The sequence below is a fragment of the Protopterus annectens genome, chromosome 3.part0, assembly GCF_019279795.1.
Source record: "Protopterus annectens isolate FY-2018-M chromosome 3.part0, PAN1.0, whole genome shotgun sequence".
NCBI lineage: Eukaryota > Metazoa > Chordata > Ceratodontiformes > Protopteridae > Protopterus > Protopterus annectens.
In genome coordinates, this window is record NC_056731.1 from 1,499,179,427 (window position 1) to 1,499,207,047 (window position 27,621).

At 45.1% G+C, this 27,621-nt stretch overlaps 1 protein-coding gene across 1 annotated transcript in view; it reads left to right on the forward strand.

Moving 5' to 3' along the window:
• ATP6V1H (ATPase H+ transporting V1 subunit H) overlaps window positions 1-27,621 on the forward strand; it is a gene marked incomplete in the record, with an annotated part of 1,920,819 nt that overhangs the window by 1,536,912 nt on the left and 356,286 nt on the right.

Below are 27,621 nucleotides of genomic sequence, written 5' to 3' on the forward strand. Positions count from 1 at the left end.
TTTGTGTTCAAATGTGGTGGTGGTTTGGTAATTGAGTAGTTGTACTGGGAGGAGGTAGTTTGTGGTTGGGGTAATGAAATTATGCAGTGGGTGTTTGATGGGAGTTGATGAGAGAGTGCAGTGGAAATGGTTGGGGGTTATGACTGTAGCTGTTTGGTAGGATGTAATATAGGCTAGAATAGTGCAGGTGAGGATTACAACAGTATTACCTAGTGGCATGGTTGCTTTGGGTTAGGATGTGAGGTTAAGCAGATAGGTGGGGTAGAGAGGTGGGTAATTTCAGCGGTAAGGCTTGATTTAGGAATAAGTATGGGAGTGGCTTTTAGCTAAAGATAAATGTAGATGTACTGGGGCAGGTGGGGAGCAAAGTGAACGTAGCTTAACCCCCAGCTAAGGATTGAGTGAGGGAGATAGAGCTAATATGCAGAACAAAAATATGTTTGAGGTCATAAGTCAACAGTGCAGAAATAAAATACAAGTGCAGTAATAAATACAAGTTATATCAAAATGTGTATTCAATTCCCTATACAGGCAAGATGTATTTGCCCTGATCCTATTTATCTTAATAAAGAACAATACTAACAAACCCAACTGTTTAGAGTGTGGCATCTTGCAAAAAAAAAAACAGCAATAACACAAGGTTCCTGACAATTGTAATGTAAATATCCCAGTAATAACTATAAAAATCCCTTAAGCACGTAGATATTAGTGCTTGTACCAAAAAAGAATTAAAAAAATAAATAAAAAGATTATGCAAAGGACCCCCCCCCCCCCAAGTCTAAGTCTTTATTAGAAGGTCCTGCTTCATAGCCTCTTAAGTGCAGTAGATGGCCAAGGGGTAGCAAGGACAGAAATTCCCCGGGGAAGGTTCAAGGCCATGAGTGCATTAAACAACCCCTGTGTAAAATCCTGTCACTCACTCTGTGGATCTTGGATGCGGGGGAGATATGTTTAGTTTTCTGCTGCTTCTTCAGTGGGACATGAGCCCTAAAGTCTTTAGGAGGTTTGGACCCATGTTGACATTCAGTCAATGTAGTGTGAATTTCCTCCTGTAGAAGAATCTGTGGAACACCCCTTGGTCTCTCAGATACGACCAGGTGAGGCTCCCCTTTAACATCCACAATGGACGTCTTCAAGCCTTTGAGGATATGCGAGAAGCCTGATCCATGCCAGAGGAATCGGACAGAACATCCGTACAATCATTTGGGCTTTCCCCAACCTCAAGAGAGACATCCAAGGGAGGAGGTACAGCATCTGAATCAAACCTAACTTTTTTTGTCATCTTCTTCTTGGCAGACAGCTGACCCTTGGGCTTGGACGATTCCACCATTGCATCCTGTGCCAACAACTTAAGACGTAGGTTCTCCACATAGTTAGACAAAGAGGAGAGATGACTACCAAGGGTCTTAGGGAAAAAAATGCTTGACTAATTGAGCACTTAGTATGGTCATGAGAAGTACCCAAGCAAAACTGCTCATGATGGTCCTTATTGGGAGTCTGTCTCCCACACTGACATTTTCCCATTCTGGATGACATGTAAACTCACAAACCAAAAGTAAGTATGATAGGAAGAAAACTCCCACAGGGCATTTATCTGAAAACAGCTTGGTAACCAGCACAAATGAAAGAGCATTCAGACCGACAATTCAAGATGGCATTCGGACTGGCGGCAAAGAAGTTCTAAGGTATGTTTGTCCGTACGTCACCTTTTTGCCCTATGCCTTAACTGGGGAGCATATGTGTGACTTATGATGTCCTTAAAATCCTAAGCCTTTGATATACTATCCAGATACTGGGCTAACCTTGGCAGGGGATCCCTTAAGTAAGGAATACTGCAACAGTGATATGATATGAAAGTTTTTTTTTTTTTTTTACTGAGAGTAGAGTTTGCGTTATCTTCAGTTTGTCTGTTTTGATTGTGAAGTTAATATAGATATATCCACTAGTTTTAAGAAGAGCTGTAAGTGTAGACACAAAATTCCCCCTCAAGATCTTCATGCTCCCCGCATTGTCTGTTTCAGGGTGTCTCATCTCAGTACTTCCTAGGATATCTTTGCTGCCTTTGGTCCCAGGGCACATGCAGACCAGAGAAACAAGCTTATTGCCAAGGGGCTCCTTTCTCCAGGCTAGAAACTACTAAAACTAAGAAGATGAGCAATAAGCCCTCCAAACCTAAAGAGTCTGAATCAAAGAAATGTCCGGGAGAGTCTTCTGTTCTGTCATCGGCTCCTAAGGCTCAAAGGCTTCAGGAGTATGCTTCATGGACCCTTGCTTGCACTCCTACTCCAGATCTGGTGGTGAAGGGGGTTCCTATTGCTATTCAACTCACTGAAGAGAGAGGAACACCCAGCCATGAGATTTTCTTCAACCCTCTCTGCAAAATCCTTCAGGCCTACAGAAGTACCTTGCAGGTTAATTTGGATTGCCTTTTGCAAAAGTTACAAAAGACCCAGATTAATATTGAGGTTATTTCAACTCTTTCAGCTCCAAAGCCAATTGGTTCCATTTATTTTCCCCCTATCCAGGCACTATCATTAGTCTGACTTTGCAGATCTGGTTCTTTCAGATCCATACTGTTACCCGGATCATGTGGCCCAAGTGCCATTGATGCACACTTCATTGGCTCCAGGGTTATTGGATCCAACTCACCCAGTTCCAACTTTGGTGGATCAGGTGCCTGAGTCTCCGAGACAAGGACTTGGGTGGGTGCCTCTAGTCTTTCCCTTGGAAATGTCTGCCCTTGAGGATTCAGGTCTGATTCCTACCTTTGTGATGGCCCCTTTGGTGGAGCCAAAAATCCTTGCCTAGTCACTTTCACATTCTTTTTTTAGAGAGTTGGATCCCACCATTGGCGCTGTGTCCTTGGATCGTTTAGATGTTGGTGCAGCTTTGAGTGTTGTGGAGGATTATTGCTTCACCACACAGGGTAGATCCACAGGCTCCACTGACTGTGGTTCCCCCTTGACCTTTACTGTATCTTGTTGAGTTCTGCAAAGGTATCCAGCAGTCAGACTTATTCCATTTGACCCCAAACATTCTGCCCTGGCCCAGAGACAGTCCACAGAGTCAATTACTTCAGATACCAGCACAAAGGATGGTTCCCCACAGTCTCCTCCTGAGGATGCTTCCTTTGAAAATATTGTGGAGCTCATGCTACAGGGAGGATTATGGCCCATCCAACCTCCCTTTCAGGATGAGACAATATTGTTTGAGGCATACAGAATGACCTCTTCTGCATCCTAGGTGGTCCCGTCTGCTGATGAGTTAATAGATCTGACTTTGAGGAAGTCTTGGCAGGAACCTGATACCTGTGAACCAGTTCCAAAGAAACTGGATATAATATTCCATCCTCCCAAAGACAAACCCCTTCTGGTCCAAACTCCACTTGTAGACTCCATAATTATCAAGGCAGCCACTAAAAAGAGTTGTCTGAAGACTTCTCTTTTGTCCATAAACCCAGCAAGGAGTTTCAGGTAATGGTTAGACTTGGGGATGCAGGTGTATGCTTCTGGCTGCTTGGTTATTCGAACTGTGAATTTTGTCACTCATAAGACAGGATTACAGTGGGATCTCGTGTAACAAGCATTATCCACTCTGAAGATTTCTGTTATTCTGGAGTCGCAGAACCAGCTTCAAACTCAGCTTCTGTTGACCATGTGTTATATTGCCAACCTCTCCAGGCAATTATTGGACAGTGCGGCAGTTGGAGCAGCGAGAGCAGCTGGTACATGCATAACTATGAGATGAAATGCTTGGCTGTATTTGTGCGTGCTACATTTGTGTGATTTCTCGGACAACTTTAAAGTATCTTTTACAAATTCCCCCTTTGAAAGTACCACCTTATTTGGTTTTACAGTGAAGGAAGCCTCATCAATGTACCAAAGAGACAGAAATGCCCAGCTTCAAGACCTTCACCAGCCCTCTCTACAAAATCCTTCAGGTCCTGTAGAAGTACCTCCGAGGTTGATTTGGCTTGCCTTTTGCAAACATTCCTAAAAATTCGGATTGAGATGTGGGTGGGGGCCATTTCGACTCTTTATCAGCTCCAAAGCTAGAAGAGCATGTAGGATGGTTAGATTCTCTCTGTGGTGGAAGAGAAGGTCGAGATCTCTCAGTGCCCATTCAACTGGAAGCTAAAAGGACTTCAATCACTGTGGTTTTGAAAATCCAGATGTCATTATGACCCCTCTTCTGACAGAGGTGGCCAAGGGGGAGATGGCCACATCAACAGACACAGGCTCAAAGGTGTAGGTGGTCTGTAAAACCTGGGTTTCTGCAGTCCCTATTCTGACAGACGTCCCCAAAATCTCTGAAGGCCTGCCCAAATGGTTCACTCTAAAGGCAGTTGTGGGGGGTGCACATCCCTTTACCCACACTAGTGGGCTGCCATCACATGAGACAAGGTGGTAAGAGGGTTTATATCCAAAGGATATCACATTCTATTTTTGAAAGTTCCCCCACCCCTCTTCCATTGCCAGATGTCTTATCCAGTCAGGCAAAGGCTGCTAATACAAGAGGTTCATTCTGTTCTCTAAAAAGAGCCATCCAGGAGATCCTACAAGACCAGCTCGGGTCAGGATTTTATTTGAGATTCTTTTTGGTTCCATAGAAATCAAAAGACCTATCACCCAGTCTGGACCTACGTTTCCTAAGTAACTACACCAAAAAGACTCACTTTTGAATGGTCTGTTTGCAGTCGAGTGTACTCAGAAGAATGGGTGGATGAATTCTATAGATCTTCAAGATGCTTACCTTCATATAAAAGTACCAAAGGAATCCACGAGATTTTTGCACTTCCACTTGTATCCATTCACTACCAGTTCAGAATCATGCCTTTTGATCTCACCTCAGCTCCCAAAGTGTTCACTAAATGCATGGTAATAGTAGCAGCCCACCTACGTCTTCTGAGATTCAAGAATTTCCCTTACCTGGATGACTGGCTCCTGAATGTGTCTTCCAAGGAGTCTCTTCTGCAAGCCAGGGATCACTTTCTTCAACTATGTGCTTCCCTAGGCATATCCATCAATCTAGGAAAATCAGCCTGATTCCCACTCATCTTTAGTCTTTCTGGGATGCCATTTGGACACTATTATAACCTTAATCTATCTTCCACAGAGCAGAATTTTATCCTTTAGAACTGCAGTGCAAAATCTACTGGAACTCAATAGCTGTCCAGCAATGTTGGTCTTCAGGTTATTGGGTCTTGTGGCATTATCATTTTAGTGGTGTAGTTCATTCATTTCCACAAGAGAATCCTGCAATGGTCTGACAAGTATGACTCTCTCTTTTATGTTAACTTCCCCGCTGGTTTCAGCAGGCTGGCTGTCCCAGGTTTCTTCTCCAGTAGCACTTGTGACCACATACACATCCTCCCTTAGGTGGGGGAGCATTGCGAAGGGAGAATGGACCAATGTTTTTGGTCAGACTCCAAGGCTCGTCTTCACATAAATGTCTTACAGGTGAGGGCAGTTCTCCTGTGTTGCAAGAACTATAGGATGTTCTTTGTGTTTCACTGTTGCAGTCATTACATTTGGGTAATCTGCTGGCAGGTTGCCCTCAGTCAGCCTGAATATCAAAGTCTTGGGTCCTGCATCGGTTGCTGTCTGCACTTCCATGACGTCAGGTCATCAGGGGTATAAAACAGGCAGCCAATGCCATTTTCTTTAGTCTTTCTTGCCCCGCGGTGCCCGAAGCAGAAGCAGTTAGCAAGTGCCGGTCGGCTGACTCCTGAAATTTTTGAATTCGAGTTTCAGAACTGAAGTCTTCTATTAAAGCTAAGTACCCCGTTGGGGAAACTTTTTCTTGCTCCATACCAATGTCAGTAAAAGTTAATAATTGCATTACTTGTGGGAAGCAAATGGTATTCCGTGGTGGTACAGTGGTAGCGTTGTTACCTCACAGCAAGAGGTTCTCCCGTTTGATTCTCGGCTTGGCTTGGGAGTGCCTTCTGTGTGGAGTCTGCATGTCCTCCCCGCGGTTGGGTAGTGTTCGAAAGACATGCATGTGTAAATGGGTGTGCCTTTGTTGAAGGTTGGGCGTCGAGCTGGCACCTCAGCATTTCGTAAAAAAAATCTACTGCCAGTCATTAACGGACCGGATTTCTGTTGTGGCGACCCCTTACCTGGAAAAGCCAAAAGGCAAACAACTTGTGGGAAGCAAATACTTCATAAGGATTTTCATTTGCACTGTATTCCTTGCCTAGGCCCAGATCATAACGTGCCTTGCTGTCAGTTTTGGGCTAGATTTAACCAACGCACTATTAAGCGTCGGTATATCTTTGCTTCAAACTATTTTGGAAACAGATTTAACTACCCTGAAATGTCGTCGGATAGCAATCCGACTACCGGAGTTCACAAAAAACGCAAAGAAAAGGACAGAGACAGACCATCGTGGTCCAAAACCGATGACGAAGCTTCTCCTAACCTAAGCCGGTTCGCCGGTACTCAGTGAGGTGCTTTCGCAGCCCCTTATACCCGCTACTTTCGAGTCGCAGGCCTCTACCAAGACCCATGTGTTGTCCGGCACGCAGCGAGATTCTCAAAGTATTGTACCCGCGGATGTCTCTCCCTCAGATGGGTCTGCAGCCGCTGAGCAGGCACCGGCTTCTGAGGGTGTCTTCAGGCCACAACATTTCTATCTAAAACCGATGCCAGCTTCAAAAACAAAGACAAAAGCAAATTCTAAGGCTAAAAAAACGATGCATGAGCCACATGCTCAGGCCTCTATGCCCAAAAAGCAGATGATCAAAATTCTAGGGCGCTCAATAGATGGAAAGAAGGATGTCCTTCGTGTTTCACTGTTGCAGTCATTACATTTGGGTTATCCTGCTGGCAGGTTGCCCTCAGTTGGCCTGAATTCCAAAGTCCTGGGTCCTGCGTCAGTTGTTGTCACCTCTTCCCTGACGTCAGGTCGTCAGGGGTATAAAAGATGCAGCCGACGCCATTTTATTTAGTCTTTCTTGCTGTGTGGTGCCCGAAGCAGAAGCAGTTCGCAAGTGCCGGTCGGCCGACTCCTGAGATTTTCATGTTCGAGTTTCAGATCCGAAGTATTCATTAAAAGCTAAGTACCCCATTGGGGAAACTTTTTTTCTTGCTCCAGACCGATGTCAGAAAAAGTTAATAATTGTATTTCTTGAGGGAAGCAAATACCTCATAAGGACTTTCATTCTTACTGTATTCCTTGCCTAGGCCCTGACCACGACGTTGCTAGTTGTTGGTTTTGTGCTAGATTTAACCAACGCACTATTAAGCGTCGGTACGATTTTGCATTAAGCTACTTTGGGCAAAGATTTAATTATGCAATGTCATCAGATAGCCATCCGACTACCGGAGTTCACATAAAATGAAAAGAAAAAGACAGGCAACCGAGGTCCAAAACCGACGATGAAGCTTCTCCTAAGCAAGTTGCCGGTTTGCCGCTCCACAGTGAGGTGCTTTCGTAGCCCCTGATGCCCGATACTTTAGAGTCGTAGGCCGCTACTGACTCCCACGTGGAGTCGGCCAGGCCACTGGAAACTCAAGGTATTGGAGCCTCAGAGATTATTCCCTCAGATGGGTCCAGAGCTGCTGAGCAGGCATCGGCTTCTGAGGGTGTATTCAGACCTAAACAATTATATATTAAACCGACTTCAAAGACAAAGGCTAAAACACCTTTAAAGGCAAAGAAACAAGTTCACCAGCCACAAGGACAGGCCTCCATGCCCAAAAAACAGATGCTCAAAATGTCCGAAGACTTAATTACCTTGATTAGGGGTTCGCATCCCCCTCCTGAAAAGAGGCCTAGGCAAGAGACAGACTATGAATCTTCAGATCAGGTTTCCATTTCTTCTGATTCCTCTTCTGATCAGGAATATCAGGAATATCCTCTTCTCCCCTATGAGGATTCTGATGCTGAAGAATCAATTCCTTCAGCTTCTCCTCCTGAGGACTACTCTTTTGGGGAAACGTTGCATACCATGAGGGAGCACTTCCACTGGGAGAGCCAAGATTTTTCAGAATCTAAGAAAAGGCTCAGAGACTTCCTTTTACTACCTCAACACAGGCCTCTAGCTATTCCACCTGTGTTAGACATTGTAGATGATGTGTTTTCAGAGTCTAGTCTGACCCCTGACTCTACCTCCAGCTCCTGTTAAGCCGGACAGATACTACAGGGTCCCTGACTCTCATAAATTCCTTTTCAAAAACCCTACTGCAGACCCAGAAACTGTTTCTCAGGGTCCGAAAGGGGTCAAGGCTTCTACTGCAAAAAACCCTACCCCCTCTGACAGGGATTCTAGGGCACTGGATAGATGGGGGGAAAAGATTTACACATCTGCTACTTTGGCTATAAGGGCCTTAAATTGCCAGTTTCATATGCTCAAATATCAGCAATATATCATGACACTGCTTAAACAGAAAATGATGGCAAATTCTGAATGTGCAGAAAACAAAGAAATGCAGGATTTATTGCATGCAGCTGAACAAGTTGGAAAGCATACTTTGCAGTGTGGGTTTGATTCTCTGGAGGCCTCCTGCAGGGCCGCTGTTACGGGTTCTGTCATTAGGAGGCATGCTTGGTTAAAGGAACAAAATCTGCCTGACCATGTTAAAGCAAAATTATTAGATGCTCCTTTACAACATGATACCTTGTTTGGTGTTAAGGCAGAAGAGAGGTGTTAAAGAAAATGGAGGACAAAGCTAAATCTATGCAAACAGTCAAGGATTTCTTACAGGTACAGCCACCTAGATTTAGCCGACACTGGCCTACAAAAGAATTGGTCCTTTCCAATCTCAGACGCCCTAGAGGTGGATCACAGCCGCAAGGTTCCTACAGGTCTAAGCAGTGGAGTGCTTCTACCTCCACAGGTGGAGAAGACAAATCACAACCATACAAGAAACAGTGCTAATGACTTCCCCCTGCCTGCACCAAGCACTTACCTTCTGGCAGCACCCTTAGGGGGAAAACTAGCACTTTTTTCTCAAAATTGGCACATTATAAACCAGGACAAATGGGTTGTAGACATAGTGTCACAAGGCTACAAGTTTCATTTCCATACCCTACCAAGGGCAAATGGTTGGCCAGACCTGCCAAAAAATCAGTGGGCAGAGGCTCAAAGACAAGTCGCAGCTCTCATGGACATGAGGCCTATTCAACAAGTGCCACAGCAAGAGCAGGGACAAGGATTTTACTTAACTGTTCTTGGTACCCAGAAAGGACAAAGCATGGAGACCAATACTGGACCTATCTATTCTAAACACTTTCCTGGATATACCAAAATTGAAGATGTTGACCTTACAGCAGCTTCTGCCCATGCTGGGCAGCAAGGCTTGGCTCGTGACTTTAGACCTAAAAGAGGCATACCTGCATGTCCCAATCAGACAATCATGCAGAAGATACCTCAGATTCAAGGCTGGCTCAAAGCATTACCAATTCTCTGCACTGCCCTTTGGCTTATCTACTGCGCCCAGAGTCTTCACAAAGTGCCTGGTACCAGTAATTGCTTACTGCAGATAAAGAGGAATACAGATATATCCTTACATGGACGACTACCTCATACGAGCAGAGAACAAGGAAATTCTACTACAGCATCTAACTTTTGTGATGAGACTTTTAACATGCCTAGGGTACACAGTCAACAAAAAGAAATCAAAACTAGTACCTTCTCAAGAGATAATATTCCTGGGTGCAAGTTTAAATCCAACTGCCCAGATGGCTTATCTCACTCCAGACAAACAAAGGCAACTGACTACCTATTTCAAGGAAATGGCAACAAAGGCCCAGTTATCTGCAAGAAAAATTCTGCTGGCTTTGGGCTTCATGGCATCCTGCATCTTACTAATTCCATATGCAAGACTGCATATGAGGAAAATTCAGTGGTACCTAAAAAGTGCCTGGACACAACATTGCCACAGTCTGGAAACAATGATTACTCCAATTCCCTGTCTGCAACAGGAATTTCGATGGTGGGCAAAGGGTTGTCACCAAAACAAGGAACAGCCATTCTCACTGCCCCCAGCCAGGCAGAGCCTAACGACGGATGCATCAGATTATGCCTGGGGGGCACACATGGCAGGAAAAGGCATTCAAGGCACCTGGTCCACAAACCAAAAGCATCTACATATCAATCAAAAAGAGATGCTAGCTGTTTAAAATGCCCTGACAGCCTTCAAGGACCTACTTCATCCGGGACAACTACTGATAAGGACAGACAACACCACGGTCATGTGGTACATAAACAAGCAGGGGGGCACTCATTCTTATCCCCTGTCCAGACTAGCCATGGCTTTATGGGACACAGCATTGACTTACCAAGTTCATCTGCAGGCACAATTCCTGCCAGGAAAGGAAAATACTCTGGCAGACGAACTAAGCAGAAACCTCATGGATCCCCATGAGTGGCATCTGGATCCACAAGTCTTCAGCATGATAACAATGAAATGGGGACACCCAGACATAGATCTATTTGCCTCCCCTCAAAACAATCAACTAAAAAGATTCTGCACAAGGACTTATCACAGACAAGCTTGGAAAGTGGACGCCTTATCTTTCAACTGGACAAACCTATCAGTATATGCCTTTCCTCCACTGCCTCTCCTCCCCAAGGTACTCCTAAAGGTCAGGCAGGAGAAACCAAAAATGATTCTGATTGCCCCAGACTGGCCACGCCAGTACTGGTATCCGATCTTAAGGAACTTGTCCCAATGCCCAGCCTGGACCTTACCTCAAATACTTCATCTACTGTCCCAGCAAAACAATCAGATTCTGCACAGCCAACTCAGGACCCTAAACCTGACAGCATGGCGGATAATGTAGCCATACAAAACCACACCTCTCAGTAAAGCTGTGATGGATGTCATTTTAGAAGCCAGAAGGCCTAGTACTAGAAAATCCTATGCTGGGAAATGGAAGAGATTTTGCGCTTGGAACCAAGCTCAAGGAAATGATACAGCTGTCCCAAATATTCCTCATATTTTGCAATATTTAACTGAGATGCTGGACAAAGGCCTATCTTTTTCATCAATTAAAATCTATGCCTCTGCCATTTCGGCTCATTACAATACAGAACCACCACTCTTTTCTCATCCTTTATTAAAGCATGGAAAGTGGATGCCCTATCCTTCAGTTGGGCAAACCTATCAGTCTATGCCTTTCCTCCTCTACCTCTTCTTCCCAAGGTCCAACTAAAGGTCAGACAAGAAAAAACAAAAATGATTCTAATCGCCCCGGACTGGCCTTGCCAGCACTGGTACCCAAGCCTGAGGAATATGTCTCAACTCCCTCCTTGGTACTTGCTTCAAATACCTTATCTACTACCATAGCAGAACAATCAAATCCTGCACAATCAGCTCCAAACTCTGAACCTGGCAGCATGGCTGATCATGTAGTTATTCAAACAACACTTCTCAGTAAATCTGTGATGGATGTCATTTTGGAAACCAGAAGGCCTAGTACTAGAAAATCTTATGCTGATAAATGGAAGAGATTCTGTGCTTGGAACCAAGCGCAAGGAACTGACACAGCAAAGCCAAATATTCCTCAGATTTTACAATACTTGACTGAGATGCTTAACAAGGGCCTACCTTTTTCATCAATAAAAATCCATGCCTCTGCCATCTCGGCTCATTACAACACAGAGCCATCGATCTTTTCTCACCCTTTGCTAAAACAGTATCTTAGAGGGGCCAAAAATTTAAGGCCTCCCAGAAGATCACCAATTCCTGCATGGGACCTCAATTTTGTGTTGGAAAAGCTCACCATGCCTCCATTTGAACCAGCTGCTACTGCAGATATAAAGATTTATCCTGGAAAACAGCTTTACTTCTGGCAATCACTTCAGCAAGAAGGGTTTAAGAGCTATAGGCCCTCATGGCTGTGGAGCCTTTTATTATATTTTACTCAGACAGGGTGTCCCTCAGGACCAATCATTCCTTTATGCCTAAGGTGGTATCCAGTGTGGCTCTTAACCAAACTATTCACCTGCCAACTTTTTATCCAAATCCGCAGAACAAGGGGGAGTGGATTCTGCATTCCTTGGATGTGCACAGACAACTAAGATTCTACTTAAACAGGACCAAATCTCTAAGAAAGTCTGAGCAGCTACTGGTGGCATTTGCTACAGGATCAGAGGGAAAAGCTATTTCAAAGCAGAATATTTCAAAGTGGATAAGCCACTGCATTCGTTTCTGCTGTTTGCATCATGGTAAACCGTTGCCCAAGTGCATTAGGTCACATTCCACCAGGGCTGCATCTACATCAGCAGCTTTTCTCAGAGGGGTACCAACCAAAGACATTCTAGAAGCTGCTACTTGGAGTTCTGTTCATACTTTTACAAAGCATTATCATTTGCCTCTCTTCTCTAAGTCCAGGGCAGGCTTTGCCACTGCAGTTCTGCTGGGCCTTATAGCTGCTCCTTATGCTATTTAGTTCCAGCCTCCCATCCATAGCTTTGGGATTCTACCCAAATGTAATGACTGCAACAGTGAAACACGAAGAACATAGTACAGTTGTGTACACTTACCATAAATGTAGATGCTCGAGTGTATTCACTGTTGCAGTCCGGGTTACCCACCTGCCATCCCCCTTTATTCTACAGCTTTTCTTTCCTTCCCTGTATTCTACAGCCTTTGTGGTGTATTTGTTTTTAGATGAAAGCAAAGTTTATGTTGTGACAATTGCATGTATTTATAGTTTATATTTATTTTTTAATTTTTTATTTTTTTTATTTTTTTTGCTCCCTATTTGGGGGCACCTGACATCTGGGGCAAGACAAACTAAAGAAAATGGTGTTGGCTGCCTGTTTTATACCCCTGACAACCTGACATCATGGAAGAGGAGACAGCAACCGATGCAGGACCCAAGACTTTGATATTCAGGCCGACTGAGGGCAACCTGCCAGCAGATTACCCAAATGTAATGACTGCAACAGTGAATACACTTGAACATCTACATTTATGGTAAGTGTACACAACTGTACTATTGTCTTCCTCAGGGAGTTATAAACATACAAACAGACAATATGACAGTGGTCTGGTACATACACAAGCAGAGAAGAACCTGATGTTATCCATTTTGTTGCAAGTCCATGAGAGTGTAGCAAAGGGTAATAGCCTCTCACCAGTTTCTAACCGCAACACATATTCCAGAGATATTCAGTGATCTAGTGATCTAGAAGACAGGCTTAGCAGGAACCACTTGTTGCCTTAGAAGCAGTCTCCAAATTCAGCAATTACCAAGGAGATATTCAGTCGCTGGGGAACTCCCTGCGTAGACCTATTTGTGGCACCCCCCAGCACACCAAATGCAGTAGTTACTTTGCCATTCTCCATCGTCAGGGACAGACCCCTAGGGATGCTCTGTCTCATCACTGGCCTCCAGGGTTTCTTTATTCTTATCCATTGCTGTTGTTCATGTCCAGGTTCATACAGAAAGCAATTTGGTGCAAGGCTGTAGTCATCCTCATAGTACATTTTTGGAGCAGAAAAATATGGTTCCCCCTCTTCAAACCTTACCTGAAGGAACCCCCTTGCTTCCTCATTTTGCTGCCAGATCTTTTCAGTCACCCCACCAAAGGGGCCCTTACTCAGCCATTCCAAACCTGAAGTTAACCTTTTGGTTTCTCCAATTCCTGTGATGGCAAATAATCCATCTCTCCCCCCTGATGTGGTCCACATCCTCACATATTTCTAGGAGTCCTCTGCGTGTAGAGTTTGTAGTAGTAAACAAAAAATATTTGCCTTATGGGAAGAGTCTCAGAACATAGACCCCTTTTTGGCTTATATTGGAGCAATCCTCTGTTTTTTTTTTGTCCTGCTTGTTTAGCTTTGGTTCTAGTTTTTCTACTATAATGTACAACTGGCATCTGTTTCATCCCTTCACATTAGCTTTCAGGATTTTTGTTTGCTTTCCACAAACTATGGAAAGTTTTTCTTAAAGGCACATACCTATTGCTTCCACTGATCAAGGATCCCCCTCTGTGGGACTCAAATTTTATTTTGGAAGTGCTAGCCACACCTCCATTCAAACTAGCAGTATCTATGGAGTTAAAAATATTCCTAGTAGCTATCACTTCAGCTAGGAAGATTTCAGAACTTCACATCCTGTCTTCTGTTTCTCTGTACATCGTGTTTCACAAGGACAGGGTTGTTTTGAGAACTAATTCCTTCTTTGTTCCAAAAGTGGCTTCTAAGACCAGCCTTTCACAACCCATCCATCTTCCTGTGTTCTTGCCTAAGTAGCAAAATAGAGGGATTACACTTAGCATACATTGGATATATGCAGGCAGCTCTGTTTCTACCTCCACAAAAGTGCACCCTTTGGAAAGATGAGCTACTGTCTGTTCCCTTTGACCAGAACAAACTAGGCAAGAAACTATCTAATTTTTGCTATTTAGATGGTTGTCTGATAGTATTTCTTTTATCCACGCTCTCCGTAACAGATCCTTACCCTCCAAACCCAGAGCTCATTCCACTAGAACAGTGGTAGCTTTAACAGCATTCTACAGATCTCTTTCCTTGGATGAAATTTGTCAAGCAGATACCTGGTCTTCCTCTCCCACATTTATTAAGCAGTATAAGTTGGACTGTATTTTCAGAGTCAAAGCTTCCTTTGAAGCTTCTATCCTGAAAGGTCTCCTGCCATGAGGCCACCCAGGAATTGGGTATTCTGACCCGTTTGTCAGACTGGATCTGCTGGATGAATAAGATATGAAAGTTATGTACTTACTATAGTGATGGTTTCATCCTAGTCATGTCGATACGACAACCTGCCCTCCTTCCCTCATTCCCCTTGCTGGTCTGTAGGACCTGACATATCTTTTTCCTGGATCAAAGGCAGTATGCTTTAGATTCAGGTGTCAAACTCAATCTGAGCTAATCAGGGTGAGCAGAGCATTATGGGAAGGGACGATTTTGAAGGGCTCAAGACTGGAGCACTAAATTTGCCAAATCAGATCCAAGAGGAAGCTCAAAGACCCATATGTCGTATCAGACAGATTGAGATGAAAGGATCTATCATTATGGTAAGCACAAGTCTTTCATTTTCTTCTGCTTTTCATGAGACATCTGTAGAAAATGCAGATAGACTGTCTAAGGGAAGTTTTTAACTCAGGCATGCATGATGTTTCTTATTTTGGTCATATTGATAACCATGATCATATTTGTTTCCCGCTAAAGTTTTCTGTTTATATTGCATTTAGAAATGTCATTCAGTTTATGACAGTTTATGGTGATTTTGTTTTTGTTTTTGTAGATTCTTTCAGGAAGAAGTTTGCAGATTGGTCAAGTGTAAAAGAATACGATATTTGATTACTCTTGAGGGGTGAGGGGGACTTTAAAGTTGTAGTGTTTTGCAGTGTTTTCCCACAATAACCCCTTATAATGCACTAGCTAGCTATTCTTTAAAGACTTATGGGTTTGTAGAGTTCCTAAGTATGTTGTTTTCAGAGAGGCATTGTACTGAACCTGCTGTGTTTCATTCCAAAGGTAATAAGGTTACGTCCCTCACCTTTCCCCTGTAACATGTGGATATTCGTTTGGATGTTCAGTGAACAACACACAATGTGGCTATGCTGCTAGTCTACTTGAGATCTTTATTTTTATTCCATTTAAAAGAAAATGTACCACATGATATACAGCTTCCTACAGCTAGGAATTAGAGTGTTTAAAGACATATGTAGGTATATAATATGGAGCTAATGGCATTCATTGAATCAGTAATGTCAACATGGCTAACGTCAACACACTAATATTGAAATGCAAAGGTAGACATGCTTCTTCCCATGTGCTGAGGTTACTCCTTGGAACATGCATAGTTAAGTAACAGTGTTTTTGTAGGGGGCAAGCCCCATGCACCCCCACACCACCTGCTAATTATATATAGTAGCTCCATGATTGCACAATCCCTGGGGAAAGGGCAAATTCCCCAACCGCAGGAATTGTCTGTTATCGCACAACTGTTGGCCATCTGCATTGTTGACCAAAGTCTGTCAACAATAGAGAGGTCAGTTTTACTTACACTCAATCAGTAGATATGTAAATCATATGTGCACCCTTATTTGCTAGACCCCCTTTTTTGAGTTATAAAATGCAGCTGCTTATGTACATTTTATGATGCATAGCATACATTACATTGATTATTCTAAAGTATCCTTAACTTTAATAATTTTACATACTTTCTACATCACTTATCTCTTGTTGACATCAGTTAGCATTTCAGTAAGTACAGTGTTTTAGTCTTTACTGTCATTATCAGCTGTACCAATATAACCCAATCTTACCTAAATATGTGGCACCTAGGTCCAAGAGGATGGCATAGATTTGTGCCTGTGCATTGAGTATCTTACAGATTGTCCCTGTCTGTCAGAGACATGGGCACTACCTCAGTTGTGAATTTGCAATTCCCCAACCATTGATCCAAATTGCATTTGAAGGGGGCCAGAGAAGGGCTCTGCTTAATGTGAATAGAAAGCCTGTTCCAAAGAAGGGCCAATCTCTGAGGCACATACCTGTTTGTCCAGTACGTTTCATTTGAGTCGCTAACTTTAGATCCCTAGATTGGGTGACCCTCATGCTGTCTGACTTGCAGCTGTATAGCAGCTCCATCAAGGCTGGATTTGTGAGTACCTTGTAGGTCAGGAATCAGTCACTCCTTAATAGTCAGTAGGAGACAGAGAAAAGGGATAAGATTTTAGGCTATCAGCATAGTTCATGTGGTTTACACCCTTTATTTTCTTTATGAGGAACCTTTGAGGTCACTGTAGCTGCTGTAAGTGCCTAGTCGAGTATATAACAAATGGTGCACTGTACTCTTTTGTTGGTTTAATGAAGGCTGAGCACAGCAGGACTGTAATTTCCTTGGATCTGGATGCCTTACTCTTATAAGTTGTGCCACATGAAAGGATTTCCTCACCACTGTGGACATGTGGTGGTCAAAGTTCAGACTACTGTCTGTCTGTGTACCTTAGTCTGTCACCTCTGAGTCTACTCTAAGAGGTGTGCTATTGATGATGTAATTTTCAGGGATATTTGACTTCCCAAAGGGTATGAAAATGCATTTTTTTTTTTGCATTTAGTTTTAGGCCATAGTTCAGGCACCAATCATTTGTCCGATCTAGACCCTCCTGAAGCATATCTACATTGTTGGGGAACTCAGTGATTATCCCTAGGTTGCAGTCATCAGCAAACTGTCATCCAGAGGCCTTCCACATCTGTCTTGACTTCAGAGAAGTATATTCCAAACAGAAGTGGTCCCAGAAATGAACCCTGTGACACACCACTAGTAACTGGCCTCTTGCTGGATCGGGATTCATCCACTTTAACCACATGTGTCCTGTCCGTGAGCCAGTTGGCTATCCATCTGGTGACATGGGGAGTTACACTCAGTTTTGTGAGTATTTATAACACCTGAGTGCCCGAAGCAAAAGCAGTTCGCAAGTGCCGGTCGGCCGACTCCTGAGATTTCCAAAAACTAATTTCAGATGCGAAGCCTTCAGTAAAGCTAAGTACCCCATTGGGGAAACTTTTTTTCTTGCTCCAGTCCGATGTCAGAAAAAGTTAACAATTGTATTTCTTGTGGGAAGCAAATACCTCATAAGGATGTTCATTCTTACTGTATTCCTTGCCTAGGCCATGATCACAACGTTGATAACTGTCGGTTTTGTGATAGATTTAACCAACGCACTATTAAGCGTCGGTACGATTTTGCCTTTCATTACTTTGGCCAAAGATTCAATTATATAATGCCGCTGGAACAGCTGACGACCAGAGTTTATAAAAAGCACAAGGAAAAAGAAAAGGACAAGCATCCAAGGTCCAAAATCAACGATGAGGCTTCCGCTATGCCAGTCGTCGGTTCTCAGTGAGGCGCTTTCGCAGCCCCTGGCGCCCGCTACCTCAGAGCCACAGGCCGCTGACGACTCCCACGTGGAGCCAGCTAGGCCTCTGGATACTCAAGGTATTGGACACTCGGAAGCTATTCCTTCAGATGGGTCCGGAGCCGCTGAGCAGGCATCGGCTTCTGAGGGTGTTTTCAGACCTACACAGCTTCCAAAGCAAAGACTAAAGCAGTTCTAAAGACAAAGAAACAAGTACAGCATTCTCCTGGACAGACTACCATGCCTAAAAAACAGATGCACAAAATGGACGAAGACCTAATTACCTTGATCAGGGGTTCCCATCCCGCTCCTGACAAGAGGCCTAGGCAAGAGACAGAATATGAATCTTCAGATCAGGTTTCCATTTCCTCTGACTCCTCTTCTGAAAAGGAATACTCTCTTCCTCCTTACGAGGATTCCGATGCTGAAGAATCTATCCCTTCAGCCTCACCGCCTGAGGATTATTCTTTTGGGGAAACCCTGCATGCCATGAGGGAGCACTTCCACTGGGAGAGCCAAGACTACTCAGAATCTAAGAAAAAGGCTTAGAGATTTTCTTTTACTACCTCAGCACAGGCCTTTGGCTGTTCCTCCTGTGTTAGACACTGTAGATGATGTATTTTCAGAGTCCGGACTTTCTCTTGACTCTCTACCTCCTGCCCCTGTTAAACCAGATAGATACTACAGGGTTCCAGATTCACATAAATTTCTTTATAAAGACCCTGCTGCTGACCCAGAAACTATTTCTCAGGGTCCCAAAGGGGTCAAGGCTTCTACTGCAAAAAACCCATCCCCTCTGATAGAGATTCAAGGGCACTAGACAGATGGGGAAAAAAAGGTTTACACTTCTGCTACTTTGGCTGTGAGGGCTTTAAATTGTCAATTTCATATGCTTAAATATCAGCAATACTTAATGTCACTGCTAAAACAGAAAATTTTGTCAAATTCTGATTGTGCAGAAAGTAAGGAAATGCAGGATTTATTGCATGCAACTGAACAAGTGGGAAAGCATACATTGCAATGTGGTTTTGATTCTCTGGAGGCCTCTTGCAGGGCTGCAGTTACGGGTTCTGTCATTAGGAGGCATGCTTGGTTAAAGGAACAGAATCTGCCTGATCATGTTAAAGCAAAATTATTAGATGCTCCATTACAACATGATACCTTATTTGGTGTTAAAGCAGAGGAGGCGTTGAAGACAATGGAGGACAAAGCGAAATCTATGCAAACAGTAAAGGATTTCTTACAGGTACAGCCACCCAGATTTAGCAGGAACTGGCCTACAAAGAATTGGTCCTTTCCAGTGTCAGACAGGCCACAAAGAGGCAGATACAGATGCACCAGAGGCAGATCCCAGCCCCAAGGCTCATGCAGGCCTAAACAGTGGGGCGCTTCTACCTCCAAAAGCGGAGAAGACAAATCACAGCCATACAGGAAACAGTCCCAATGACTTTCCTCTGCCAGCACCAAGCACTTATCTTTTGGCAGCCCCCTTAGGGGGAAAACTAGCACTTTTTTCTCAAAATTGGCACATGATCACCCAGGACAAATGGGTCATGAATATAGTGTCCCAGGACTACAGGTTCCACTTTCACACCCTGCCAAGGGCAAAAGGTATGCCAGACCTGCCACACAATCAATGGGCAGAGGCACAAAAATCAAGTTTCATCCCTCATGGACATGAGGGCCATTCAGCAAGTACCACAGCAAGAGCAGGGACAAGGATTGTACTCAAGACTTTTCTTGGTACCCAGAAAAGACAAAGCCTGGAGACCAATACTGGACCTGTCTATTCTAAATACATTTCTGGATGTTCCAAAATTCAAAATGTTGACTGTGCAGCAGCTTCTGCCCATGCTGGGCAAGAAGGCTTGGCTTGTAACTTTGGACCTAAAAGAGGCATAGCTGCATATTCCAATCAGACAATCTTGCAGAAGATACCTCAGATTCATAGCTGGCTCAATGCACTACCAATTCTCTGCACTGCCCTTTGGCTTATCTACTGCGCCCAGGGTCTTCACAAAATGCCTGGCACCAGTAATTGCATTTTGCAGACAAAGAGGAATTCAAATATATCCTTACTTGGACGATTGCCTTATTCAAGCAGAGAACAAGGACATTCTACTAAAGCACCTGACGTTTGTAAAAAGTTTACTAATTTGCCTAGGGTACACAGTAAACGAGAAGAAATCAAAACCAGTACCCTCTCAAGAGATAATATTCCTGGATGCAAGCTTAAATACAACTGCCCAGATGGCTTATCTCACGCCAGACAAACAAAGGCAACTGACTTCTTACTTTAAAATGTTGGCAACAAAGACCCAGTTATCTGCAAGAAAAATTCTGCAGGCTTTGGACTTCATGGCATCCTGCATTCTGCTAATTCCATATGCCAGACTGCATATGAGGAAACTACAATGGTATCTAAAAAGTGTTTGGACTCAACATTGTCACAGCCTGGAAACACTAATTACCCTCATTCCTTGCCTGCAACAGGAGTTTCAATGGTGGGCACATGCCTGTCACCACAACAAGGGACAGTCATTCACCCTACCCACAGCCAGGCAGTCAATAATAACAGATGCTTCAGATTATGCCTGGGGGGGCACATGGCAGGAAAATGTATTCAGGGCACATGGCCCACAAGCCAAAGGCATCTTCATATCAATCAAAAAGATATGCTAGCTGTTCAGAATGCCCTGACAGCTTTCAAGGATCTACTCCATCCAGGACAATTACTGATAAGGATGGACAATACTACAGTCACGTGGTACATAAACAAACAAGGAGGTACACATTCCTACCCCCTCTGCAGACAAGCCATGACTTTGTAGGACACGGCATTGACTTATCAAGTACACCTGCAAGCACAATTCCTGCCAGTAAAGAAAAATACTCTGGCAGACGAACTAAGCAGAAACCTCACGGATCCCCACGAGTGGAAACTGGATCCACAAGCCTTCAGCATGATAATAAAGAAATGGGCATGCCCAGACATAGATCTATTTGCCTCCCCTCACAACTGCCAACTACAGCGATTCTGCACAAGGACTTATCACAAGCAAGCATGGAAAGTGGATGCTCCATCATTCAGCTGGAAAACCCTAACAGTATATGCCTTTCCTCCTCTGCCTCTCCTCCCCAAGGTACTCCTAAAGGTCAGACAGGAGAAGCCAAAAATTATTCTGATTGCTCCAGACTGGCCCCCAATCCTAAAGAGTTTGTCTCAAGGCCCAGCCTGGACATTGCCTCTAATTCCTCATTTACTGACCCAATGAAACAATCAGATCCTGCACAGCCAACTCAGAACCCTAAATCTGGCAGCATGGCGGATAATGTAGCCATTCAGAACACACCTCTCTCTAAAGCAATGATGGATGTTATTTTGGAGGCCAGGAGGCCCAGTACCAGAAAATCGTATGCAGAAAAATGGAAAAGATTCTGCGCTTGGAACCAGGCACAAGGAATTGACACACTTGTACCAAATATTCCTCAGATTTTACAATACCTAACTGAGATGCTGGACAAAGGCCTATCCTTTTCATCAATTAAAATCCATGCCTCTGCCATTTCAGCTCATTGCAATACGGAACCACCAATTTTTTCACATCCGTTACTAAGACAGTACCTCAGAGGGGCCAAAAACATAACACGTCGTAGGAGAGCACCAAAAGGGGTTGGGAGGGTGGCCTAATGGTTAAGGTATTTGCCTTACAAACACAAAGTGCAGGGTTTGAGTCTCACAAGAGATAATTGGCTAGGCTTAAAATGGCTCACAAAGGCAGTTAGCTTAGTACTAATCTATGAACCTAATACCTGCATGAGACCTCAATTATGTCTTGGAAAAACTCACACTGCCGCCTTTTGAGCCAGCCAATACAGCTGAAATAAAGTTCTTATCTTGGAAAACAGTTCTGCTCCTAGCAATAACCTCTGCAAGACGAGTCTCAGAGTTAAAGGCACTCATGGCTGTGGAGCCTTTTATCATTTTCCATCCAGACAGGGTTTCTCTGAGGACAAACCCGACATTTATGCCTAAGGTAATGTCGAGTGTGGCCCTTAATCAAACCATTCATTTGCCTACCTTTTATCCAAACCCACAGAATAAGGGTGAGAGACATCTGCATTCTTTGGACATACACAGACAGCTACGCTTCTACTTGGACAGAACTAAAGCTTTCAGAAAGACTGAGCAACTCTTAGTATCATTTGCTGCAGGATCACAAGGAAAGTCCATCTCAAAGCAAACTATTTCAAAATGGATAGGCCACTGCATTCGTTTCTGCTATTCACAACATGGCAAATCAGTGCCTAAGGGCATTAGGCCACATTCAACCAGAGCAGCAGCCACTTCAGCAGCCTTCCTCAGAGGAGTACCAACCAAAGACATTTTAGAGGCTGCAACTTGGAGTTCAGTGCACACTTTTACCAAGCACTACCACTTACCTCTCTACTCTAAATCCAGAGCAGGCTTTGCCACTGCAGTTCTGCAGGGCCTTATAGCCTCTCCTAATCCAATTTAGACCCAGCCACCCAACCTCAGCTTTGGGATTCAACCCAAGTGTAATGACTGCAACAGTGAAACACGATGAACATAGTACAGTTGTGTACCTACCATAAATGTAGATGTTCAAGTGTATTCACTGTTGCAGTCCAGGTTACCCACCCACCATCCCCCTTTTCTTTGCTGGGACTTATCTGTACTTCTCTATCCTATACAACCTATGTGGTGTATTTGCTTGTAGATAAAGGAAATGTTTATTTTTGTGCATGCATACTTATTGGCATAATTTTCAGCCTACCAATTTGGGGGCACCTGACATCTGGGGCAAGAAAAACTGAAGAAAATGGCGTTGGCTGCATCTTTTATACCCCTGGCGCACTGACGTTAGGGAAGAGGCGACAGCAACCGACGCCGGACCTAGCCTTTGGAATTCAGGCCGACTGCGGGTAGCCTGCCAGCAGGAAAACCCAAGTGTAATGACTGCAACAGTGAATACACTCGAACATCTACATTTATGGTAGGTACACAACTGTACTTTTTTTCTTCATCCATGGCCTTAGTGGCTTTCTCAAAGAAATCCACCAGATTCATTAGGCATGACCTGCCCTTGACAAAGCCAAATTGGGTAAGGTCCAGTGTTTGTAGGTCTTCTATGTCATTATTTATCAGGTCCATGATGATTCTTTCCATGGCCTTATATTTAAGACTAGTCAAACATATGGGTGTATAATTTCGTGGGTCAGTATTGTCCTTCTTTATGCAGAGAGATAACTGTTGCTGTCCTCCACTCTTTCAGGACAAAGCCGGTCTGGAGGCTGTGGTTAAATAGAGAGCCTAATGGGCCTGATAAGTCCGGATTTAAGCTGCTTAAGAGGCAACCTTGTATATTGTCAGGCCCAACTTGAAGCTGTGATCTGAAGTAGTTTTCTTAATTTGGTCTTCAACCTGTGGGTACCGGATCCGTATCAGATCCAAGCCAGAAAATTCACTAACATCTGCTCCGAGCTACTCCCCTTATCCATAATACATCTCTACTACCTTCCAACCCCCCAGATCTCGTTTGCCGTGGCTTGCCTGAAGCATCGTGATCTTCTGAGCTCCGAGTTAGTGAGTGGGTTATTTGCTTTTTAAAGCAGATTTTTCTTAAATTTCTGAGTGTTAGGTGTTTAGTGTAGGTTCCCTCTCCTCCTTCCCTCGCTGGTGCGTCATGTATTAGAAAGTTTCCTGTAGTTTTTAGTGTTAGTTTGTTAGTGTGTATTGCTTCCCCTCCCCCCTCAGTGTTCTGTGTGCCTTGAGTGTGTGATGAGTGGTTTTGAGTGGGAAACAGGCAATTTTTTCTTCTCCTTTTCCTTCTCTAGTGTGAATTGTTCTTGTGTAGAGACATGGCTGACCCCAAGCCTATCTTCAAAAGGTGCACTGAGTGTGGCCACAAATTGTCTGCAGATGGCCATACTCTTTGTGTGATGTGCTTGGGCATTGCCCATTTGAGTACTGATTGTACTATCTGCGCAGGTTTTGACCCGCACGCTATAAAGGACAGGAAGGCTAAGTTGGCCCTAAAAGGTCTTCTACCCACATCTGAGGCGGCTGCCTCGTCCACTGTTTTGGTCACAGCGGCTGCTGTGGCCACCCTCTCCTTCTTCTCTTGCCCTTGCTTCTCCTCCCTCCCAGGCTGGGACTCAACCTCCCATTTGTAAGCCTGTGGAAGTGGAGCAGAAAAGGGGCAGAGAGAAGGAGAGAGCACAAATTGGACAATCATTCCAAACCAGAGAAACACAAGAGGTCTCCGGACCATCCTTCTACTCTCGCCAAAAGTCAGGCTAGGATCCGTGACTCCCCTCGGCTCTGATCTCTGAGATTTTCCCTGGAGCCGGAGGAGACATGTCCTTCATCTAGGGCCTCGGTTCCTCAACCTGCCAGGTCGGAGTCTGTGGCCTCGTCGAGATCCATGCGTAGCTTATCAGAAGCTGACATGGATAAAATGATGAGGAGGTTCATTCATACTCTGATCCAGATGGGGGTCTTGCCAGCCCCCTCTCCCTGTGGAGGGGGGAGCTCACTTCCTTTCTTCACACCAATTTCTCCTTCTCCAATCCATCCACTGGATTCAGAGTACTCGGATCCGAGGTTGGCCCTAGTCAGGTGGTCGGCGCCGACAGTACCTGTCTCCTCGAAGCCTTCAGCTACCTGGAGCATGTCAGATCCGACCAGTTCGGATCCGAGTGGCTCTCTGAGCCGGAGCTTGGGTGTCAGATCCGTGGGAGCGGAACCTTTTTCATCAGCTCCATCGTTGTCTGGCCAAGTTGCCTCCCTTTTAGCTCTATCCACTTCGGGCTTGACTCCAATTCTCACATCAGATCTGGGGAGAGCAGCTTTCTTATTAGTCCCCCAGGAGGCTTGTTCTCCCTTGGCGTTCAACGTGGTAGAAAGGGTTCTCTCCAGTATATCAAGACCCTTGACTATTTCCTCAGATTCCACTCCGACCCCCTCAGCTCTGTCTATGAATCCCATCATTTTACCAGAGGGACAGCCCATGCTCGAGCTGCAAGTGGCTTGTGAGTTCCTCATGGAGAGCCCCACCGGAAATGTGCCTCGCAAGCATACATGTAAGAGGAGGCACTTGGACTCCCCCGAGTCCATCACCGAGGACACGGATTTAGATGATCGGGAAGGTTCCCCCAGGTCACCTCCTTTAGAGTCATCATGGAAATCCTACGCCAGTGGGGACGTTGGTCTGCCCCCAAACCTTCTTCTGATGAATCTGTGTTCCTGGAGGCTTTCGGCATGGGCCCATCTACTTCCTGGGTGTCTCCTCCTGCAGATCCCCTGGTGGACCTGGTCACCTCGCGGGCCTGGAAGGAGCCAGACACCATGTAACCAATCCCTAAACGTCTGGATAAGATCTTGAGTCCACCACCAGATAGACCATTGTGGAACAAGGGGCTCCTCCATAGATGCTATGGTGGTAGCAGCAGCCACAAAAAAGGAACTAGCCCAAGAGAGTTCCTCGGTTCATCCCCTTGACCAAGAGTCTGTGATGATGGACCACTTAGGGAAGCGGGTTTATGTGTCAGCAATCTTTTCCATCAGGGAGCTGAACTACCTGGCCCACGTCATGAGGCTCCAGCACGACCTGGTCAATGAACTGGCTGAGTCTCCCCTTAAGTCCATGTCGCAGGAGGACAGAGACACATTCTCTGCGAGGATGGCCACTTTAAAAGCAGTCTCCAACACGTCCATGCGACTCCTCCCACATGCTACTGAAGGAGCGGCTAGGGCTGCTGGGTCCAGCGTGTCCATGAGGCACAACGCCTGGCTCAGACTGTGTCAGTTTTCGGAACCTTTCAAGGCGTCTTTTGCCATTGCCCCTTATGACGGCTCTACTGTTTTTGGTAAGAACGTCAAAGAGACTTTGGTCCAGAGTGAGAAGGATGGGAAGGCACACTGTCTGAAGTCAGAATTCGCTTCTCGAACCCTCAAAGATCCTTTTCCCGGAATCAGAGAGGGCAAAAGAAGATGTGATTCCAGAAGTCACAGTATTCCCGGGACACTCAGGGCTCTTCTTCCCCCAGAGGCAGAAGTGGACAGGATAGACGCCGGCCCAGAGGCAGAGGGAGTCCAAGGAATTTTGGGTCTAAAGAACCTTTCTCGGACAGGCCTGGACAGCAACCCTGAGGGATTGCCCGACTGCTCTACTCTGGAGGCAGTCGGGGGACAATTGCCATTGCACCTGGTGGCATGGGAGTCCGTAACATCAGACTGCTGGGTGCTTCAGATCATACCCAAAGGATACTCTATCCCCTTTGTGGTTCCCCCCAAACCTCCCAAGCACCTCCCAAACATACCACCCACGCAAAGGGAGGCAGCGGCATGAGAAATCTCCCAGCTGTTAGAAAAATGAGCCATCAAACCCGTCCCCCCAGATCACTGCGGATCAAGCATCTACTCCAGGTTCTTTTTGTTGCCAAAAAAATGGGGGACTTAAGTCCCATTCTGGACCTATCTACCCTGAACCCGTCAGTTGCCAAAGAAAAGTTCTGGATGGTCACATTACAGTCCATCATGCCGTATCTGCAAGAGAGCAACTGGATGTGCTCGTTAGACTTCCAGGATGCCTGCTATCACATAAAGATGCACAGAAGCCCCATGAGGTTCTTTTGCTTCTGGCTAGGAGTCGATCATTACCAGTTTTGAGCCCTACCCCTTGGTCTCACCACAGCCCCCCGGGTGTTCACCAAAGTGATGGCGGTAGTAGCGGTTCACCTGAAGCTTCAGGGGATTCAGGTCTATCCATACCTGGACGATTGGCTCGTCACTGCTCCCACCAGGCGTCTACGTTCTCAAACCAGGGATTATTTCTTAAAGCTTGCTCTTCAATTGGGGATTACAATCAACACATCCAAATCACTTCTAAATCCTGTCCAGGTGATGGACTACATTGGGACAAGGATAGACACACTAAGTGCAAAATTTTCCTGACCACAGAGAGAGTACGAAACCTGAGGATGCATGTCTCCCTGATCTACCGTTCTCATCTTCCCTCTGCAGAATCAGTGTTGAGGGCCTTAGGTTCAATGGCAGTGACCACAATGCTTCTTCCGTGTCCCAGTTACACATGCGAGTACTACAGTGGGCACTAGCAGTACAGAGGTCCCTGTTGGAACTTCCATTATCATTTCCAGTACACCTCAGTCGAGTCTGCCGGTCGTCCCTTCTGTGGTGGATGTGCTCTCCAGAAATCTTGGAGGGACAACCTTTGTTCCAGCCCCTGTCCAAGCCACAATGACCATGGATGCCTCCCAACTTGGGTGGGGGGGGGGCATTCTTTGGGCAGGACACCCCAAGGCCTGTGGTCCCCTATCGAGACCAGTTTGCACATAAATGTTCTAGAGATAAGGGTGGTCCTTTTGGCATTGCAGGCCCTTCATGCCCTTTTTCCTCTGGGAACCATTGCAGTTCAGTCAGACAACATGTCAGTGGTTTGGTACGTCAACAGACAGGGAGGGACCAGATCTTACCCCCTTTGTCATGAGGCCATGACAGTGTGGGAATGGGCGATCTCCACCGGTCGCTTTCTCATAGCAATGCACATTCTGGGACAGTCCAACATTCTAGCAGACAGGTTAAGTCGAACTACTCTGATGCCTTACAAGTGGTCTTTGAATCATTCAGTAGCGGAGCAGATCTTTCTGGAATGGGGTCAGCCTTGCTGAGATCTCTTTGCATCTCCTTCCAACATGAAGTGCAGCGAGTTTTTCGCTCTAAACCCCCT